Raw genomic sequence first — 19,200 nt, 5'->3', positions numbered from 1 at the left:
CCCTCCCCCTTCCCTCCCTCCTTCAGTTTTGGGAAAGCAAACTGCCTTCTTAGAAATAACCCAAGTGGCAAGGAGCTAATGTTTCCAGCAAATAGCCAGAAAGAGCCCGACACCAGCCTGCAGCCAAAGGAGTGAACTTGAAACAGGATCATCCCCTAGTTGGTCCTTGAGATGACTGCAGCCCCAGGCAATCCCTTGATTGCAGCCTAGTGAGTCACCCTGAGTGAAAGGCGCCCAGCTAAGCCATGTCCAGATTCCTGCCCCATAGAAACTCTGAGATACTAAATGGTGTTCTCTTAAGAGTCTACATTTTGTGATGCAATAGATAACGAAGGCTAGGACCAACAATGCATCAAGTAACATATGGGTGCTGCTTCAGGGAGCAGGTGGGTGAGTTGGAGTCTCTGCTCCCAAAGGTGTAACCCAGATGCAGCCCCACAGAGCAGATTCTGAGGGGGTTTTTTGTTTGTTTGTTTTGTTAATCCTCACCTGAGGATATTTTTCCATTGATTTTTAGAGAGTAGAAAGGAAGGGGAGAGACACAGAGAGAAACATCGATGTGAGAGACACTTTGATTGGTTGCTTCCCCTATGTGCCCTGACCAGGGCAGGGGATCGAGCCTGCAACCAAAGTATGTGTTCTTGATTGGAATCAAACCCAGGACCCTTCTGTCCTTGGGCTGATGCTCTATCCACTGAGCCAAACAGGCTAGGGCCTAAGGTTTTATTGGTTTTCTTCTCTCTCTCTCTCTCTCTCTCTCTCTCATCTTTCTTCCTTTCTTTCTTCTTTCCCTCTCTTCCTTTCTTTCTTTCTTTCTTTCTTTCTTTCTTTCTTTCTTTCTTTCTTTCTTTCTTTCTTTCTTTCTTTCTTCCTTCCTTCCTTCCTTCCTTCTTTTCTTTTCTTTTCTTTTCTTTTCTTTTCTTTTCTTTTCTTTTCTTTTCTTTTCTTTTCTTTTCTTTTCTTTTCTTTTCTTTTCTTTTCTTTTCTTTTCTTTTCTTTTCTTTTCTTTTCTTTTCTTTTCTTTTCTTTTCTTTTCTTTTCTTTTCTTTTCTTTTCTTTCTTTCCTCTCTCCCTCCCCACTCCCCCCACCCCATCTCTCTTCATATCCATTTCATTTGGTCAATCCCACAGGTATCGCTTGACTGTCCTGTACACATTTAGTGCTTTCTCTATACATGACTTATTCAAATATCTTAGAATTAATTATTTCTTTAGCTGTTTGTAGTGTTGGGTTTGCCTTTTAAAAATGGTATTAAGAATTTAAGCAACTTTACATGGAAAGGGGGCATAGAGAATGTTTAGCTAAATGTTCATTATTTTAAATTCATTTCCCAATCTTATTTAATGTATAGTCATACTTTTTTTTTGGCTATTATCAGTGCTATACTATTTTATATTCTCCTTTTCCTAAATGTGTTTTATTGACAAGGTAATAAATGGTATAAAGATATTAAAATACTAGAGGCCTGGTGCACGAAATGCGTGCACTGGGGTGGTGGTGGGGGGGGTGATCCCCTCAGCCCGGCCTGCATCCTCTTGTAGTCTGGGATCCCCAAGGGGGATGTCCGCCTGACGACTTAGGCCCTAGGGGGATCGGGTCTAAGCCATCAGGCAGACATTCCTCTAGCAATCCAGGATCCCTCACTCCTTACTGGTAGGTTCCTTACTGCTTTGCTCACTGCTCCTTAGTGCTGCTGTGGAGGTGGGAGAGGCTCCCACCACTGCCACTGCGCTCGCCAGCCGTGAACCCAGCTTCTGGCTGACTGGCAATCCCCCTGTGGGAGCGCGCTGACCACCAGGGGGTAGCTCCTGCATTGAGCGTCTGCCCCCTAGTGGTCAGTGCGCATCATACTGACCAGTTGTTCCGCCATAACAGTTGCTTAGGCTTTTATTATATAGATAAGGCATAAAGAAAAAATATGTCATTTACCAGAATTAACCACCATTAACAATTTTGTGTGTAGCTTTCCAGATATTTTTGGTGAGATACAGTTATACCACATAAATACATATATTTTTTAGATTCTTTGTTTCAAGGGATAGAAATAAAAGCAAACTGGCTTAAACAAAAAGAAAGGCTTAATTGGCTCATATATCCCAAATTTTGGGAGGATAAGGGTAGAATTGACCATGGAGATGATTGAAACTGGGACTAGAGCATCATTGGGAGTCGATTTTTAAAAAAATATATTTTTATTTATTTCAGAGAGGAAGGGAGAGGGAGAGAGATAGAAACATCTATGATAAGAGAGAGTGTTGATTGACTGCCTCCTGCACACCCCACACTGGGGATGGAGCCCACAACCTGGGCATGTGCCCTGACCAGGAATCAAACTGTGACCTCCTGGTTTAGAGGTCGATGCTCAACCACTGAACCACACTGGCCCGGTAGGAATTATCTTTTTATCTCTCATCTCAGTGTCTTTCTACATGTTGGCTTCATTTTTCCACACTGGATGCTCAGGAGATGTGACCACCAGCAGCTCCTAGCTCTAGCCTTGCAACTTTGTGACCAGAGAGGAAAGAGGCATTGTTCTTCTGGCGTAAAAAAATCCCAGGGAATGTTTCTCATTGGTTCAATCTGTTGGTTAATCACTCTCGCCAGGGGCATGAGATATCATGAGAAGCTCAGCTGGAGTCACATAGTCAACCGATTGCTGGGAAAAGTGTTTGTAGAAAAGGTAGAGGCAGCCAAGAATAATACGCTACTATCACCTTTTTAAAAAAAAATCCAAGTAGGATCATAATATGCATAGTGTTCTCTAATTTGTTTTAATCACTAAATTATACAGGGAGGGGCAAAAGTATGTTTACAGTTATTTGTATGGAAAATAATATAATAATCTATAATAATAAAAGGGTAATATGCTAATTAGACTGGATGTCCTTCCAGACGTCATTCTGGATGTCCTTCCGGATGAAGCTGGAGCCAGAGTGAAGCCCGGGTCCCAGGTGAAGCCGCGGCTGGAGGAGGTGTTAGAAATAAGGTGAGCCCCCCAATTCAGGGGTCCTGGTAGAACACAAAACATACTCGGGAGCCAGGCAGCAAGGCAAATATCTTTACTTCTACGTAGAAGGGTGCGTACACACGGCCTGGAAGTGCATGCACACTGAGCAGGTGGTCTGCTCGGCTTTATAATCTCTGGCACTCGTGACCTGTCCCTTGCTCTTGATTGGCGCTCAGACGCACAGTCTTTCGTGATTGGCTAATTCAAAGGGAGGGGCTGGCCTTTGCTGTTTCAAGATGGCAGCCCCCAGGGGAGCTGCAAGCCATGCGGTCAATATGGCACCTGCAAAGTTACGCAGCCCCAAATGGCTGCTGTCTAAACTTCTTTGACAGAAAAGATGACTTGTTTCTTCTCATAGAGGGAAGCCTGGGTCCTGGGTGTCAGAGGGAAGCCGATGCCAGCAGCTGGGGGAAGGAAGGCCTACTCTTGCATGAATTTTGTGCAACGGGCCTCTAGTTAATAAATAATACAAGAATAAACTGTGTTTCACATACAACTATAAACCTACTTTTGCCCCACCCTGTATATTGTGGACTTCTTTCCAAAACAGTACATATTGCAATTGGTTAATTGAACAGTCTACACTCAATAGAACAAAGATAAGAAACTCTTTTAGTTTTCTCTCCAATCACTTCTTCCAGCCATATTCCATGGAATCTCCCTTTCTGACCCTTAATGATAGCTTGGGCATATCTCATACCTTTTTGGTCACTTTTTACTATTAAAATGTTCTGTCCTTTCTAGAGTAGTTTAAAACGAAATCTCACACCCAAGTTCATGTTCATTCTCTTCCTCAAACCTGCCAGTGCAGGGCAGACTTCAGTCAGGGGCTTCGGAGGGGAGGAAGTCTGGGTTACCTTTTTCCTTTCCCTGCTCTCCCTCTTCTGTGGTTGGGGTGAGAGAAGGGAGAAGAGGAGAGACAGCAGCTCTTATTTATGTGGTTGTCAGCGACTGAATTATGGTCCCTAAAATTCCTCTGTTGAAGCCATAACCACCACCTCCTCAAGGACTTGATCAAGGACAGGAGGGTCAGGAAAGAGAGTGGTCCTGATGAAATCAGACCAATGGGGAGTCTCAGCCCTGAGAGTTGTTAGGATTAGAGCATCCTGTGGAGGACAGGGGAGCCAAGGTGCAGTATCAGTGCACTGTGAACCCAAGGGACGTCAGAAGAGGCTCATGAAGGTACCTGACATGTTTTCCCAGGGAAGAACAGCGTGGTATGCACATAGACTTGGCACCAGACAGACTCTGATCTGAGTCCTGGATGACTTTCAATAATTTATTCATTGAATCACTCTGGTTAAGTTACTTAATCTTTTCAAGGTTTAGTTTCATTGTTTATACAACATGGATAATAAAGGTGCTTAACTACATAGTTGTTGTGAGGATTCACTAATATGAGTGCCAAGCTCAGTAAATGTCAGCTGGCTGTAAGTTTACAGAGTCCACACAGTAAATAATTTAATGTGTCAGTTCTTTAGTTTTGTGAGTATCAAGGGAAAGGCTCAAAAGTGATTGCTTTTGAATTGGCAAGCTAGTCTAAAACAACAGAGTCACGTCTTGCAACCACGTGGGTAGGAGGATGTATAAACTCCCTAGTGGTCATGACAGCATAGCTAAAGAACATTTGTCACCTCAGCTCGTACAGTGTACTTACTGAGATGGCACATATTGTGAGGACATATTGCAGACCACAGAGAGCAGTACTCACTGTGGCGTAATTGTGTGCAGATAAATCACAGGTCTTTCTTTTTTTTTTTTGCAGTAGATGGTAGGACTACCATATCTCCAATATGTAATGACTCAAGGGACATGTTTAGGAAATACTGGTAAAAGAAAAGGTAGGATTCTATTGGCTGACTCCCTTTATCACTGCCAGTAATTAGGAGGCACATGAATTCAGGTGCCAGCCCTTGGCTCCCTCCCAACATACTGCAGCCCACGGGCACTAGGCCTTTAGACCTGCTGACTGTCCAGTACTCTAGGTCTGGCCACGGTTCTTGCATTTGGCTGTGGTGGTCAGGTTTGCTCCCAGCTCAGTCTCTGAGGTTGGTCTCTGCCACATGTTCTCAACTTGGACTTCTGTAGTGTCTACACCTGGCATCCACCACTGGGCCTTGAAGCCTCACGCTCCATGCTCCAGGTCTGGGATATCAGACATGTTCAGAGGATACCTGGGATGTTCAGAGGACATCTGGGACATGCACCTGCTCCAGGAGCCATCCAGGGAGGTATGGCTTGGTGGGAGGAAACTTCTGAATCAACAGGATCTGAAGTTTCTTGTCCTGAATGGGTCCAGACCACCAACAGTGTGAATGGCCACACTCCAGGACTCGACTGGAATCTGGGACCCGGGAACCTAACCCAGCATGCCCCCCTTGGCCACCTGCTACCTGGATTTTAACTTCCCAGCCAAGCCAGTCAGTCCTACAAAGCAGATTCAGCTCTAGCCCACTTCTGAGTAACAGACATCATCACCTACTCTTGGCAGAAACAGAAGCGTGAAGTGTGAGTCAGCTGTTTTATTCCACTTCCTAGTGGAGAGAGACAGTTTCTCATCCCGTGTGAATCATGTCATCCCGGAAGAAGCTCTATCCCAGAGAATTATTCAGACAGAGATCTGGCTGCTCCTAATGAGACGCAGGCGGACTCAGGAGGCCGGCCCGATGGGCGGCCGAGCCCAGCTGTTCTTGGCCACCATACCAGGCTGGCCTCTTCCTCAGTCTTCTGGCACCTGTGTTTCTCCCGTTAGCAAATTATCACAATTATAATCACTACCGATTTAAATGTAGCACAACCAGTATTAGCTGTTATGCCGCCCCACCCCAACACACCAGCTATATTCTGAGGAGGTGGGGAGGAGGTGGGGAGGAGGTAGGTACAGCCCTTGGAGGCATTTCTTTGCTGAGCCCACAGATGCTGCCAGCGAGCAGGCTGGAGGCAGAGTTGAAGGCAGAGCCAAGCTGCTCACCATGATGGGGTGGAGGTGGGGGACAGAACGAAAGTTCCAGGGGACAACACTGGAAGAGGAAGACACAGACAGCGAGCTCCAGAGCTGCTTCAGCAAAGGGCAGATGGCATCCCAGGTTAGAGACCAGATTTTTCCCAAGAGAATTTGGAAATTTCACTGCGTGTGTAACAACGGGAACCGAACCCCTTCCTCCAGCTCCGGGGCAGCACCTGTGTTGCTCACGAGTGCTTTTGGTGCCGAACAGATTGTCTGTTTACTTATTGGAAGAAGAGAGGTACTGTATCCTACCTCCAGGTTTCATCTTTTTATCAAGAGAGGCAGCTTGCAGGGACAGTGACATCTGAGTGACTTGTGTAATTAGCATCCGTTTAATGTCTGTTTCTCCCCGCCTCACCTATGAGCTGCATGGGGATAGGAACTGTGCCTCTTGTTAGCATACCCCCCCCCCCCCCCCCGCCAGTACCTAGCACAGTGTTGGCACATAGTAGGTGTTCAAATATTTGCTGGATGAATACACAAATGACTCCACTCACCGGCCCCATGCAACTTCTGCTCCCCGCTGAACCGAAGTCTAAAAAGCAGTATTTCTTTGCCCCCTTGCCCAAGGTCCACAGGGCACATGGGAAGGCTGCAGCAGCAGCTTCCAGGCAGTGCTGCCAGAAAGACACTTCGCCCCGTAGCGGGTGCTGTTCCAGGCAGCTGGGACACCACCGGCAGGAAAAGAACAGGCCGCCAAGATACCCACTTTATCTGCAGTGGAGGAGGCCAATCTGATTTCCCTAAGTATTATTGTCACAGCTTACGATAGGATGTCACATGCTGTTTTATAAGAAAAAAAGAAAGCTTTGCTAGAAGAATTGCCTGTGTTCTTTCCCTGTTTACCCTCCGGGAACTTCCATTGTAAAGAGGAGTTGAACTCATTGTGACATGTAGGAAGAAAATTAAAGTATATGTAGTTACCATAGCCTTCAGTTTTTTTCTTTAGGCTAAAATGAAACGTATTAAATTGAGAAGGAGACTCCACGGGCTGCTATGTGTCGCTAAAGGGGAATGGTGTTTTGATTCAGAAGATGTGGGTTGAAAGCCCAGCTCAACCACTCCCCAGCTTTGGGAGCTGTAAACTGGATGAAGGCTTGGAGCTTCAGTTTACCCATCTGGAAGACAGGAATATTACTGCGATGTGTGTACCTAGCATTTTGATGAAATCATTTTTAAAATATATGTTTTCATTGATTACAGAGGGAGGAAGGGAGATGGAGAGATAAAAACATAAGTGATAAGAGAGAATCATTGATTGGCTGCCTCCTGCACACCCCACACTGGGGATCAAGCCCGAAACCTAGGCATGTGCCCTGACCAGGAATCAAACCAGGACCTCCCGGTTCATGGGTCAACCCTCAACCACTGAGCCACACCAGCCGGGCAGAAATAGTTTTGATGTAGCTGCTTTGGCTTATTGAATTTCATGTGGCCTGAAGATATAGTAAAACCTTTACACTTTTGAGGGTTTTTTAAAGCCATGTGTGTATGAGAATCCCTATTTCATTCATGTGTTCCACTCCACACCTGGCCCAGCATGGAAAATTAGGAGTCAAAGATGAATTAAAAGCCATGGTAACTACTACAAGTAGAGCTTGATAATTAAGGGAGGAAAAATAATTGTTTCTGGCCCAGCCAGTGTGGCTCAGTGGTTGAGTGTTGACCTGTGAAACAGGAGGTCACAGTTCGAACTCAGTTGGGGCACATGCCCAGATTGTGGGCTCAATCCCCAGTGTAGGAGCCAGCTGATCAATGATTCTCTCTCATCATTGATGTTTCTATCTCTCTCTCCTCCCTTCCTCTCTGAAATCAATAAAAATATTTTTTTTAAAAAAAGAGAAAATCATTGTTTCTGGAAAAAATTGCTATTTATTACAAAATACCAATAGGAGCAACTTCCATATACCTAAGTAGTGGCATAATTTGTATCAGGGGAGATGTTTTCTTTAGGGAAATGTACTGAAGGCTTCTTTGGGCTTGTTCTGAAAGGAGGGAGAAAAAGAGAGATAAAAATACAGAGAGAGAGAAAAGGAAGGCTGAATTTTTCTGCAAAATAAATTAAGGAAATTGTGGGGTTTCTCAGGGGCATCTTAGAAAGGGGAAAACAACTGTCTTAGATTGGTGAAAAAAGAGAAATGTAAGGACGGAAGGGGAGAGACCCAAGATGGTGGCAAGTCCTACGAAGAAATTCCCTGTGACAGAGAAGGGCAGTCCAGGCTAGGGGCGTTCCAGGTCTTCTCATCTAATAACTGATTTTGCTTTTTACTTAAATTCTCAGTTTCAGGAAGCAATCAATAAAAAGCATAATTTTAACTGTAGAACAATAGTAATACTTGAAATGTGGAAGATGAAAAAAAAAGTGCAAGAAAAACATCCCTAACGCAATCATTCTTCATAGTTGCAGGTTTGCTCCCTTGAGCACAGGTTTGGCTTTTGTTTTGTTTATCCTTATGTGGGACCCAATCTGCTTCATAATTCTGAGGACTTAGGTCTTTTTTAATTCTGAAAAATTCTCAGACTTTATCTTTTTTATATATTTTTATTGATTTCATAGAGGAAGGGAGAGGGAGAGGGAGATAGAAACATCAGTGATGAGAGAGAATCATTGAGCTGCTTCCTAATTCTGAGGACTTAGGTCTTTTTTAATTCTGAAAAATTCTCAGACTTTATCTTTTTTATATATTTTTATTGATTTCATAGAGGAAGGGAGAGGGAGAGGGAGATAGAAACATCAGTGATGAGAGAGAATCATTGATCAGCTGCTTCCTGCACGCCCCCTACTGGGGATCAAGCCCGCAACCCGGGCATGTGCCCTTGACTAGAATTGAACCCAGGACCCTTCAGTCCGCAGGCTGATGCTCTATCCACTGAGCCAACCCAGCTAGGGCAGACTTTATCTTTTTCAAATACCCTCTATTTTCTCCATTTCATCTTGGTCCTTCTGGAGCTCCTGTTGGCAATGTTGAACTTTAGCTGAGATCTTTGTTTCCAGAAAGTGGGATAGTTAAAAACACCTCCTTCCCTGACAATTCTTCTGTGTTCTGGAAACAACTAACCTCAAAGGACCACCCTGCCCGGTATCCTCAGTTAGGAGACCTGTCTTTTCCTTCCTGTGACTTCCATGGGACTCCAGGACTACCTGCCTCTGTGAAACCCCAGGTGCTCGGCCTTTTCACGGCACCTTCCCCATCAGCGAAGATCCATCCATTGCAATAGCTTGTTGAAAATCATCTCCTTAATCTTCTGGTCCACTTTGTGTTTTCTATGTTAAATACGTATAGGATTCACCTGCCCACTCCAGTCTCCATATTTCTGCTTCTGTTTCATAACTTCCACCTCTTTATCTCTCTGTGCTGCACTGTGAGTAATTTGTTCAAATCTCTCCTTCAGGTCACTAATTCTCTATTCAGTCTCATCTGATATGTCAATGGCTTTTCATTTCTAAAAGTTCAATTTGTTCTCTCCCTCTCTGCCTATTAATTTTTGCACCCTATTATGTCCTTTCATTGTGATGTCTTTAATTATTTTAAGCATACGTCTATTTTTGTCTCAGAGATGGCTCTGCTTACTCCAGACCATGGAAATGCTGCTTCTCCTGTTTGTTGCACCTGCCGTTTCTCTCTCGTGGTCGGTTGTTTCCTCTATAGTTTGTGATGTGCTTATTGTGAAGTTATATTAGTGTGTGTGTGTGTGTGTGTGTGTGTGTGTGTGTGTAGGTGGCGAATCCTGCAATTCCTGAATTGCAGAAGTATCCCTACAGAATTATTTTGAGTTTGCCTTTGTTTTAGTCCTAGTAGCTTTACAAATCCTAGACCAATTCTAATGTTAATCACTTTGGTTTCCTGAAATACGAGGGTAGTGTAAATTTGGGCCTTATAGCCTTATGTGGTATGGGCTTTCATTTCTTGTGACTTATGTCAATTTTTTTCCACCCAGGGCCCTACTTACTTCAAGATCTATTGGCACTTTCCCAGCTGTGGGTGTTGTTTTCTAGCCATATTTCATGGGTGAGACAGCTTTTCAAAATTCTCAGGGTTTCTTTCCTTTTTTTTGTCAGAGGCATGGTTCCAGTTCCCCCTTCATGTGAGCTTCCTACACACACAGGCTTTTGAAATTATCTCTCAATATAAACAAACAAACCAACCTCCACTACTATGAGGTTTGACTTGCCAGTAGTCTTCCAGGGATCTCTACAATTCCCACACGGCTCCTGCTATCACAATGGGGGATTATGTCATGCAGGTAGACCTTGGTTTCCAGCCTTGATGTCCATGTAAAGCTCCCTCTATGAACTGTTTGGGAGATGCTGACCAGTGGTAGTCAGCAACGACAAGAGCAGTCAAACTAGAATTTGCCAATGTTCAGCAGGGCAGGAAAAACCCTCCGTAGAGCGAGGAACCTTCCAATTCCCCTGCCCTGTGGTAGTTTTCATTTCCACCACCAGGCTGACGTAAGGGGTGGCTGCCACTATCGATACGTCTCTGTAGATGCACACCCTTCATTTAAAACAGGGAAGAAGAAAAAAGTCAGGAATATCAAATGGGTCTAGGAATGAGTTATTACAAGAATGCATACTAAGAGGTCCTTACACACCTGGGGGGGGGGGGGGGGGGGGGGAGGGAACTAAGTTTGTCGCTAAGATTTCCAGAAGCCAATTCAAAGAGGAAAACATAATTGGTTACCCATTTCACAGCGACTAAGCAATAATAACAAATAACGTTGCTCAACGGAAGCTTGGGGTTGCCAATAAATAAGGAGAGTTCAAGCGAGGGGCAAGTTGAAAAAATATTTTGATATGGGGAGCGTTTTCTCAACCCTTTGAGGGTTTGCTTCCTGGCAATTATTGTCAGTTTGACTCAAATAATCTCATAAAAAATCTTTTTTTTTAATATATGTATCTAGTCAGCTTGAGCTGCTATAATAAAATTCAAGACTGAGTGGCCTTAATAAAGGACATTTATTTCTCCCAGTTCTAGAGGCTGGAAAGTCCAAGACCAAGGTGCTGACGGACCAGTTCTGGTGAGGGCTTTCTTCCTGGCCCGCACACGCTGCCTCCGCCCTAAACCTCCCCGTGGTGGAGGGAGGACCCTGGTGTCTCGTCCTGTTCGTATCAGGTGAGTAATCCCGTTCTGAGAGTCTCACCTTCTTGACCTTGTCTAAACCTAATTATCTCCCATCACATTGGGGGGTTAGGGCTTCAATGTGTGAATTTATTGGGAGACACAAGCATCCAGTCCATACCAATATGCTACTTGGAGGGGGGAGTATGAGACCCCAAAGTTTATGCTGGAGGAAGAATAAATACAGACCAAACCGCCTTTCATGAAGGGTGGGTCCTCACAGGTGTTTTGTTGAGTGGAGTTTGTAGGTTTGGGGGTCAGAGCTGAGGAGAGGTTAAAAGCTACCCCAGTGGTCTTTCCCTGCCTTTCTCCTTATGTCCCCCAGCCTTCCCTCTCGAAGAAGAGTTTAAAGTGGCCCAAAGTTGTTGCAGCCTGAGAGCCCACACGCTTCCATCCAGGCCTGTTCTGACAGCAAATTTAACCTGGCACAGCCCTCCCTGTGTCCCCAGTGCATCTGTGTATTATGTCCACATTTGCTTTTCTCTTCTAGTTTTTATCGCCCTCTGATCTCTATTTCTGGGCCGCTCATCCTTTTCGGGTTCATATTATTGCTTCTGTCACCCAGCACATGAGGCTGACTAAGCAACACCTCTTCTCACGTGTAGGACAGCTCCACCAGTGCCGCATCAGTCAACGGGCATGCCTGCCACGGGCCGGGTCATGTGCTTACAGGAGTTCTAGCCCAAGGCAGACTTTCTCTAGTCATAGTTTGGAAATTCCGGTGGGTTTTTTTGTGGGGTTTTGTTTGTTTTTGGTTAGAGGCCCTTCACGAGAGCCCTCTCCTAATTGATTTTCATTCAGGATGGTGTGAAGAATTCTGAGACTTGGGAACCATGAAATTTGGGATATCAGGAACTATGTTACATTGAGTAATACATTTATTTTTGTTCTCCAGTTTTCATTTTCATATCTAAAAAAATATGTTCAAAATAGCACAGTAGATTTAAATTTTCTGAAATGCTGTTTTCCAAAGGAGCTTTAAAAAGCAATGTCATAGATAAAAAGAGAATTGCTATATCCAAATGGAGGTTGTGGTGTGGTGATGGGGGGTGCTGTCCCCTTCCCTTCACTCCCCGTGGAAACCCCGGAGCGCCCCTACAGAACTGCTCCCACATTAAAGAACAGGGTTGGGAAGACCACCTGTCTAGATCAGAGATCAGCAAACTTTTTTCTATAAAGAGCTATCTAATATATTTTTGGCTATGGGTACCATATCATCTTTGTTGCTATTACTCAACTCTGCCATTATAGCATTAAAACCACCGTAGACAATACTTAAACAAATAGCTGTGACTAGATTTGGCTCACGGGTCATAGTTTGTCAACCTCTGGTTGACAGAATCTCTAGATGATTTTTGAGGTTGTTACGAGTATTCATATACTCATCAGAGAACTCAACTCCAATACACACATTTTGTTTATCAAAGGAGGAAGCAACATGCACACAGCTAGGCGATTCTTAGAGCTCTGGGTAAGTCTCTCCCATCTTACCGTGTCCCTGATGAGGCTGCCCGGTTCATGACCCTGGGTACTGTCCTCAGTAGCGTTTCTTCCTGGCGCTTCCAGTAGAGGGCAAAAGCAGATGTTTCTTTTAGAAAATTCTGGCTCATCTGGATTTGGGGCTATACTATTGGGAAATGTAGGCACTTGGAAAGGACAGAAATGGCATATAAGATATAATTAGTAAACAATAACATTTAAACACATTATAACAGTTTTCCATGTGTTCAAGAAACCAGAGCAACTATTGAGCATAAGTAGGGAAATGGAAGACATAAAAGATATCCAAATCCAAAGTGTAGAATGAGAATGTTGTCTGAGGTGAAACATGCGCCGGGTGGTGATGATGGCAGATTGGACATAGGTTAGTGGATGGGAAACGTAGCAATAGAAATACCCCAAAGGAAACACAGAGAGAGGGACTGATAAACATCATGATCAAAATGAGCAGGAGGATGAACGATGGGACAAAGTCAAGCAGCCAAATGTTTGTGTAATTGCAGTCCCTGAAGGAGGGAAGGCAGAAAAAATATTTGAAGAAATTAATGCCTGAAAAATTTCCAAATTTGATGAAACCATAAACCTGTAGGTACAAGAAGCTCAGCAAATCCAAGTACAATAAATATGAAGAAAATTACCCTGAAGGCACATTAGAATCAAATTGCTTAAAACTAGTGATAAAGAAAAAAAATGTTAAAAGCAGTCAGGTGGGAAAAAAAGACACATTACATATAGAGAAACAAGGATAAGAATGAAAAAAAAAAGAATGAAAATTGATTTCTTGTTAGAGAAAGCGCAATAAAACAATAGATTATTAATATTTTAAATCTTTAAGAAATAATCTGTTTAAAGCAAAAATATAACAACATATTGTGGGGTATATAACACATGTACAAGTAAACTGTAGGACAATAATAGCACAAAGTCTGGGAGGGGAGAATGTATAATGTAAAATTCTTAGACTATATATCACTTGAATATAGACTTAAGATAAATATGTATACTATAAACCCTAAAGAAACCAATAAAAACGCAACAAGAAGTTATACCTAGCAATTAAAGAAAGGATTTCTTGTTCTTTTTTTTTTTTTTAATCCTCACTCCAGGATATTTTTCCATTTATTTTTAGAGAAAGTGGAAGAGAGGGAAAGACAGAGAGAAACATCGATGTGAGAGAAACACATCCATTGGTTGCCTCCTGCACACGCCCCGACCAGGGCCCGGGTTGGGGAGGAGCCTGCAACCGAGGTACATGCCCTTGACTGGAATCAAACCCGGACCCTTTAGTCCATAGGCCGACACTCTATCCAAACCAGCTAGAGCATAAATAATTTCTTGAGTTTATGTTAATTAAAACTATATTAATTTTTAAACCAGATTCAAGATGGAGATCTGGACTTTGAAAGCCTTTGCCCCCCACCTTGCTGGGATCTTTACCTCCTCTTACAGACCTTGCCTCCCCAGCCCCCAGGGTTTTGCTTGTCTAAAGGACTAAAGTATTTTTTCTGGGCCATTATGCATCAAATGTCTCAAATGCTGGTTAGATTCGTGATCTATCTTGATATGGAAACGCCCTGTCTCCTCAATTTTACTGTGAGCTCCTTGTTATAGGAACCAAGTGTGTCTCTCCATCTTACACCCCAACTCTTCAGCATTGTGCTCAATAGTTCAGTGAGTTTTGAATGAAAATGGTGATGACTGGCACTGATGGGTAATATATAGAGTTAGCTCCTGAGGTTGCTCTTTGATTGTCCAGACTTGATTTTAGTTGAGTCAGAGAGAATTCTTTCTGAGTTCCTTTTAGCGCTAGGATTGCTTTCTATTCTAATGGGGCATAAGGCAGAGTCACAGGTTTCGGGGTGACCATAAGATACTTCCTACATTGTTTCCGATGCCAATCTCCCATCTTCCCCAACCTCATGTTTCTGATGAAGTAATAGGCAATTTCCAAACACTGAAGCTTATTTACAATCTTTTGTATCCAGAGAACTAAAAGCTGCCGACCACTTCACCCTTGTATAGATGATGGTTTCAAATCTTGTTTGATTAATAAAAATGTATTGTTGCCTTTAAAACGTAACCAGTAAATCAATCCAATGAAACTTAAAATGATTCAGCTTTCTCACCACAGCATCCCATTTCTTTTGGGAGATCAACGGCCCTAAGAAACATGCATTAAGAAATTTTCATCCTGAACTTTTCAAAAAGATTCTTTAGTTTTGTTTTATTTTCATACAAATTTATCCCAAGTTTTGGGTAAAAACATTCACTTATTTGTTTACTCTAAGATCCCTCATTCATATTGGTATGAAGACCACTGGGTCTTGAGTTAGCTCCAGGCCCCTCAGGTATTTTGCATCTTTAAATGAGATTGGGGTTTACCCCAGTCCTGACTGGATAAAATACCTTCCCAGTTTAGAACTGGGGAAGAAGCTTAAGGATGGGCCTTTGTCAGCACAGCAGTGCAGAGGCTATTTTGCTGTTGTTCAGAATTCATTATATGCCCCCTAAGTAGGAACAATTTTCTTTAACAGAGCTCCTTGCTGGACCTACCTTCCTAATCAGGGTTATTCCATAAACCGAGAAGCCTTTGCCTCTAGAAATAAGGAAGATAATTTTCCATAGAATTCTGTTGTTGGTTAAACCCCTCAAATCTAGTTGAATCCAGAATGACTTTTCTATTAAAAAAAAATCAATACAAGTTATATTTGTTTGATTCTTTTAAAGAGCAACAGTACATTCTACATACTCTTAGAGGATCAGTTGCCTGGAACTAAGTATATCTCTGGAATTTACCAGCTCTATGTCCTTGTGGTGAGTTACTTAATCTTCTGTTTCCTTCTCTATAAGGTGGGGATTATAATAGAACTGAGTTCACAGAGGTGTGGTGAGGATGAAAAGAAGTACAGGCCCAGCCAGTGTGGCTCAGTGGTTGAGCATCAACCTGTGGACCAGGAGATCACTGTTTTTTTCCTGGTCAGGGCACATCCCAGTTGTGGTCTCGATCCCCAGTGTGGGGCATGCAGGAGGCAGCCAATCAATGATTCTCTCTCATCATTGATGTTTCTATTTCTCTCTCTCTCTCTCTCTCCCTTCCTCTCGGAAATCAATGAAAAAATATATTTAAAAAAAATACAGAAAATAAAGCACTTAGCATACTGCATGGCACACAACTCAGTAAAAGCTCAACAAATGGTAGTGACTGTTTTCACTCCATATGGCTTCTTGTTCAAATCCATGGAGTTATTGGAGATAAAAAAAATTATGAGAAATTCTGTAGTTATAGAGAACCATCACCAAATCTTTTAAGCCTCTGCCCTTAGAAATACTGTATTTCTGTTAAGGCCTTACTGTCTACCATACAGTTGGAGTTGCTCCTTCTCTCTTGTATCCCACAGATAAGACCCTTGTCCATTTCTCGGAACCAAATATGGCAAAACCCCGTCAGCAGAAAGCTAGGAATAGGAGGTACAAGGGAACGAGACCAAAATAAACTAACTCATCTTTGTTTCTTTTCCAAGTATTTCTGGCAACTCAAGACTAGTGTTAATATTAGTTAAATTGAGTGTATTTAGAGAGATCAGGGGACATACTTATCTTCACACTGTGTTAAGCTTTGCATCTCAGTAGGGTATATGCTCATTGAACACTGTGACATCAGGGTGAGCTGTTGGTACCCTTCCAGGATTAGCCTTCATGTTAAAAGAGGCTGAGGACTTGTTGTAAAAGCCTTTTTTATCTGCGTAGATTCCAGGCAAGAAATACCCTGGGAGGGTGAATAGAAATACTCTGATGACTCAGGGGGCAGAGAGCAAGTTTTTGTATGACTACAGAAGTGAAATGTACCAACTAAAAAGCACCCCTGGAAAATTATTCCAAAGGCTACCCTGACAACAGATGAGTGACAAGGCTTATGTCACATGGCTCAGCAGGTGTGTGAAGTCTGTCACGTCCGAGGACAAGCATCCCAGATGAAGAAACCAGTGGTGACCTGCAGCTCTTATATGTTACTAGTTCTCACCAAGCAGCATTATTCTTTTTGACTAGAATGGGATTTATCCACCCTTCATTTTTCAAAAACAACAACAACATCATCATCATCAACAACAACAACAACACACACACACACACACACACACACACACACACACACACACAGCTTGTCAAGTGATGGCTATGATTAAATCTGGTGAATTTTCTCTTTGGATACTTTTCCAGTGGATACTTTGCTCTTCAGTTTCTATTTTAAAAATGTTGAGAAATCAATGGTATTGTTGACTGTGACCTATGGAAACTACTAGATTTATTGTTAGGGCAAATGAAAATAATAATAAAATAAAAAGATAATAAATGGTATAATTCGCAGTTGTGCAGTGAACAACATGTGCAACTGTACATTTCAGCCCTGGGTGACCTGTCTGTTAGTGAATTTGAGAGAACTGAGTATCTGTAACACAGCCTTTTCCTCCTACTTATTTATTTGGGACCAGCCTTTCTGCAGAGAGATTCTCTATGTTATAAATTATTCAAGGGAGCCGTCCTTCCCCTCGAGGGATTTCCAGTTCCTCCTGGAAGTGAGTGGTTAAGTTTAATTCTGGGACAAAGCATTGGAAAGCCTGTTGTTGCCACCGAGCTAAACCTCATTCTCCAAAAAGCTTGCTCCTTTGGGCCTTTATCGATCTGATTCTTGTCTTTTCCTCAATTGGTCCTGAACTTCGAGGAAAAAGAAAGTAATATTTACTGACCCTTAAAGCCCCAACCTTCATCATTAATTGAGCAACTACTATGTGCCAGATTCTCTGAACACATCATCTCATTCGATCCTCCCCATGCCCGTGGGTTCGGCATCATTATCCCCGTTTTACAGAAGAATTGAGATTAGAGACATTCAGTGAGGGTCTGTAAGGTGTAGAGCTGGGATTTAAGCTTATAGTCTTCTGATTCCAGAGCCCTGCAGTGGTTTTTAAGTAATTTTTAGAGGCAGCATGTTTTTTTTCTAAAAATGAAATATTTCAAGCCAAATATGTGAAACAAAAAAGATGAGCTACTCTGCTTGTCATGTGGGTGGGAGGCTCAGAGCTCCACTCACCTCATTCTCCGTCTTCCATTCTCTGTGGTGACCCCTGGGTATGTCCAGTGTAGCTTTTCAGAGCACAGTTTGCAAGCAGCCGCCTCTCTGGATAGCTAAGGGATCTTTGCAAGGAGGTTGCTCAAGTTGGGGGCTGCCAAGAAGTAGGTCACAGTTCTCAGTGACCAGTCCTGGGGCCAGCTACAGGGAGCTGCTTGCTGAGCAGGAGGCATTGCCAGAACCAAACCCCTATTTCATGTGCTCTTGGCCTGGGGCAGCTCTGGCCTGCCAGGCTGCGGGCACAGGTGAGTGAGGACCGCTCAGCTGTCTTTTAACTGCCCCTCAGGCCAGCTGGGCCAGTTGTTCCCAAATGTGGGGAGTGCCGAAGGGCTGAACAGGAAAGGGCAGGCAGGGAAGGGCACAGCCTCAGGAAGCCTCCTCCTCAGCTGCACGTGGATGGGGTTCGTTTCTGATGGGAAGAGGAACAAAGCGAGAAAGCACACGTGGTCACGTGTGATTTTTTCTTTTTGTGCTGGTGAAAGGTTTAATTTGCGAAGCCTGCAAACCCTCCTGACTGTGCCATATGGAAAGGTTTCCTACTGTTGCCTTGGCTGGAGAGAATATTTGTTACATTTGCACTAATTGTCAGAGATTGGTCACGGGGATGTTTTAGGGGACGGAAGTCAGCATCGCTGCCCTACGTGGGGGCAGAGCTGGTTCAGTCACAAGATGTTTCTGTGAATGTTCCCCCTTCATTTCCTTTCAGAGGAGAGTAATTTCGGAGCTTTTCTAGTAACCAAGTCTTTGTTCAGTAACTAAGAAACATCACTTTGTTTAAGCCTCTAATAATTATTCTTGTGACTCTCATCTTACACAGGTTTTGCATTGCTTGTCTCAATTAAGCAGAGACTGCTTCTATTCCAGAATTCCTCCATGATTTTACTTTACATTTGGACGGATCCCACGTGCCCAAGCTCTGGATGCTGTTTTTATCTAGGGACAGAGACATTCACTGAAAAAGGGTGTGCATCTGTGTCCCTGAGTGTACTTGCCCTGAATATGACAGATGCTACACTGCCCCCTTCAGGAATATGGGAGAAACACTCAAGGATTTTTTTTAATGGTAGCAATCGCCAGAGGTGATTGGTCCAGTTATTAGTAAAGTGTAACAAGTTGCCCCTGCATTCAGTGGTTTAAAGCCATCATTTAATTTTGCTTATGACTTTGGGAGTCAGATTTGAGAGCAGTTCCGCAGCTCTCGCTGAGCTCTCTCTAGCTGTTGCTGGCAGATACTGGCTGGGGCTGCAGTCATCCGAAGGCTCAACCGAGCTGGGTATCCAAGTGGCTCATACACATGGCCAGCAGTTGACACTGGCTGTTGACTGGGAACTTCGTTGGGGTTGACCAGAGGCCTACATGTGGTCGTGTGGGACCAATCACTGCAGCAGTGTCAGGGCCAGACCTCACAGCCACCTGGCTCAGAACCAGGTATTG

This window comes from Myotis brandtii, unplaced genomic scaffold (genome assembly GCF_000412655.1).
Source record: "Myotis brandtii unplaced genomic scaffold, ASM41265v1 scaffold810, whole genome shotgun sequence".
Taxonomy (NCBI): Eukaryota; Metazoa; Chordata; class Mammalia; order Chiroptera; family Vespertilionidae; genus Myotis; species Myotis brandtii.
Note: the sequence above shows the minus strand (reverse complement) of the source record.